The sequence below is a fragment of the Porites lutea genome, chromosome 10, assembly GCF_958299795.1.
Source record: "Porites lutea chromosome 10, jaPorLute2.1, whole genome shotgun sequence".
Taxonomy (NCBI): Eukaryota; Metazoa; Cnidaria; class Anthozoa; order Scleractinia; family Poritidae; genus Porites; species Porites lutea.
This window is the reverse complement of record NC_133210.1, coordinates 12,320,933-12,324,284: the sequence shown is the minus strand read 5'-3', so window position 1 is coordinate 12,324,284 and position 3,352 is coordinate 12,320,933. Positions and strand designations below refer to the sequence as shown.

The 3,352-nt window shown below is 37.5% G+C and overlaps 1 pseudogene; it reads right to left on the bottom strand.

Moving 5' to 3' along the window:
* Window positions 1-619: 619 nt before the first annotated feature.
* Window positions 620-1,895, bottom strand: LOC140949524 (uncharacterized; annotated as a pseudogene).
* Between the last annotated feature and the right edge of the window lie 1,457 nt (window positions 1,896-3,352).

The following is a 3,352-nucleotide window of genomic DNA, read 5'->3' as shown; positions in this document are numbered from 1 at the left end:
CATTGAAGAATATTGACTCTGGTAATAGCAGGAATGATAGAGACCTTAAGCAGCGAGAACGTTCGTTCACGTCCCGGACGTCAAAAATGGCAACCGGAAGTTGATATTTTCTCTCTTTCAGCGCTCAGACTCGACAAATTCGTACAGCAGGAGTTAAAACAAAGGCATCCAGATTTGTTGTGAGACGAAAGTGTTCCATCAAGCGAGACATCGAACTTCCGGTTAACACAATTTCAAAATAATTGGCACTATTTTATTATAATTTAGCTATAAAAAATTGCGAAAAAACTTTTCTTAAAAACATTCAAGAAATTTTAAAAAAGTTTAAAAATACACGACGTTTCGACGTTACCGGACGTCATTAGCAATTATTCATACGGCAAGAAAATTATAAAACGTTGTATGAGAAATATTCTTTGCTCACTAAATTAATAAAATGTGCATTGAATATCACTTTGGAGCTTACCTTTAGCCTTTTCTTGTTTTTCTTTGTATTCTGACTGCATTTCGGATCTCCTAGGCACTGTTTAATGCATTTTTTTGAGCGACAGTTTAGTACTCAGATGACATCTGTCTTCAAAGCGATATTTAATGCACATTTTAATTGTTGCCGTACTAATTAGCTAAGAAGGATAATGTTGTTCAGGACTCTTATAGTGAGCTTGAGCTTGGGCTTTGGGCTACCTGTGCCAATAGCTGAATACTTGTGTTTAGCAATGCGTTGATGAAGGTGTCGGGTTGTGTAGCCAACATAATCTGCATCACACAGATCACATGCAAATTTATAAACAACGCATTGCTGACTTACAATACACGGCTTAATTTCTTTAGGCTTATAGTCAAGATCGTGCTCCAATTTTTTGCTCACAAAAATAGGCTGTAAAGTCACGACAATCGTATTGCTGAGATCACGCAATTGCCTGCGGACTGCGATAGCGGCTATCTGATCTTTAAAGGAAAGAACTATTCTGATCGTGTTTCCATCATTGGTTTTCTTTTCTGGCTTAGTTGTAATATTCCGAATAAACATATTAACGGTAGAATTTATAAGGCCAATTGGATAATCAAGTCGGCAGAAGATAGAGCTTAACTTGGCACATTCTTCATTGAAGGCTTCTGTCGTAGATGACAGGGCATGGGCGCGATGTAACATGGTCTTCAATAAACCGGTTTTGTAACGTTTGTCTACATGTCTATGACAATGCGAGAGTAGACCAGTGTTGGTTGGCTTTCTGTAAAGTTAAACACCAGTTTCAAGTTTGTTCCATTCTTAATTATCTCGATTCCAATGAAAGGGATCATATTGTCAACAGGAAGTTCCATTGTAAACTTCAGGCTCGCGTGTAGACCATTCAGTCTTGTCAGAAAATCAGCAGCAGCATTGGTGCTAGGCATTCTAGCAAGAGTATCATCGACATACCTCTTATACAGAGAGGGTACCGTTCCGTCGCGTGTGAGCTGTTCTTCGACGTGGTACATAAAAACATTGGCCATTAGCGGGCCAAGAGGAGAGCCCATCTCTACACCGTCAGTCTGCTCTGATACGAATGACCATCGATCCGAAAAAGCTGATTGGTAGTGGCAACTTCAAGGAGCTGTGCAAATTCCTCTTTTTCAACATTAAGATCAAAGGTTTGATTAAACCAGTTGTCGGTAAAGGCTTTGTCGACCAGGATGTTAATAGTCTCACTTAAACGTACATCAGCAAAAAGGGCCGTCACTTCATTGGAGACCAGTATGTCTTCATCATTCATAGGAATGGAACGAATCTCATCAGCAAATTCAAACGCATTAGTAATCGTGTACTCGTTCACAGAAAGTGGTTTCAATATTTCTTCAAGCTATTTAGCCAGGTTAAAGTTGCAAGTTCCAGTGGCTGATAAAATTGGTCCCATATTCAGTTTTGCTTTGTGTGTCTTGGGAAGCCCATAAAGATGGGCCAGTCTTGAACTCTTCGAAGAAAGCGAAGTGGCAGTGTCTTCAGGCAGTATTTGATGCAGGACTGAGTGCACATCTTAGTTTATCTTTCTGAAGGAGTGGGTGAAGGTGTTTCGGTGGTCTTCCACGAAGGTTTGGGCGTTTGTCATCAACACGTGCAAATTTAGTAACATTATCGATTGAAGCTGGGCTAAGAAGACGGATATACTCAGATTTGTCCATGACTACAATTCCAGAACCTTTGTCAGGTTTGGTAACAACAATGTCCTCACGTTTCTTTAAGCGATTGAGTGCTTCCACGAGGGCGCTAGGTGGAGAAGGGGTGTGCGCTGAATGTATCGATTGAACTTAATGTTGAACTTGCCAACTCCTTATCTTTAGGATCTTCCAAAAGTGGTTCGACTTTCTAATAGGCTTTCTCAAAATTAGCTTTGATTTCAGATGGAGCGACTTTTTGATTTACAGAAAATTTCAGTCCTCTGCAGATAACAAGCTTTTCGAAAAAAGAAAGACGATACGATATTGTTAGTATGTTCGTTCACATCAAACTCTTTGTTTGACTTGAAACATATTTTTATATTTTTATATTGTTTTTCTTGTATTTATATAACATTCATATTGTATTTCTTTTCACTTGATAATGACGTCCGGTAGCGTCGAAACGTCGTGTACTTTATAACTTTTTTAAAATTTCTTAAACGTTTTTAAGAAACGTTTTTGCGCAATTTTTTATAGCTAAATGTTTTAAAAAGTGGCTTCTTTTCATTGTAATTGGCACTAAAACCTGTTAGTCATTATTTAACAATTAATGAATGAGGTTGAGTATCATATGAAGCATTATGGAGATCGAGGGGGTGTTCCTCCGAGATCTCCATAATTCTTCATCTGATACGAAAGCCGAATTCAATAATTGTTTTATTATTCATTTAAAATAATTCCTAGTTTAAAAACATAGCTAAACCATGCTTACTCTCTAACGTCATCGGTTGATTAATCGCAAAATTCTTCCAAATTTGGTGATCAGTAACTGGTTATGGTGAATTATGCGTGTGCTTTAGCCAATCAGAAACGGAGAAATATTTTGAATGAATAATAATTAGCAATTAATGAATGAGGCTGAGTAGGATACGAAGAATTATGCAGATCGAGGGGGGTGTTATCCACGACATTCATTAATTGCTTTATTACTCATTCAAAATAATTCCAAGTTTAAAAACAAGCTACACTTATCTTCAATATTATATCCAATCAGAGACTTGCTATTCAATAACCGAATAGTGTTGGTTTGTGGTCACCAATTTTAAATGATTTTCGCTAAACTATCCAGTAGCTTTTGAGAAACGAAAAGACTACCGGTATATTAATTTCTTGCCGTGGTTTATGGTTTAAGTCTGTAAATGTTTTAACATTCGTC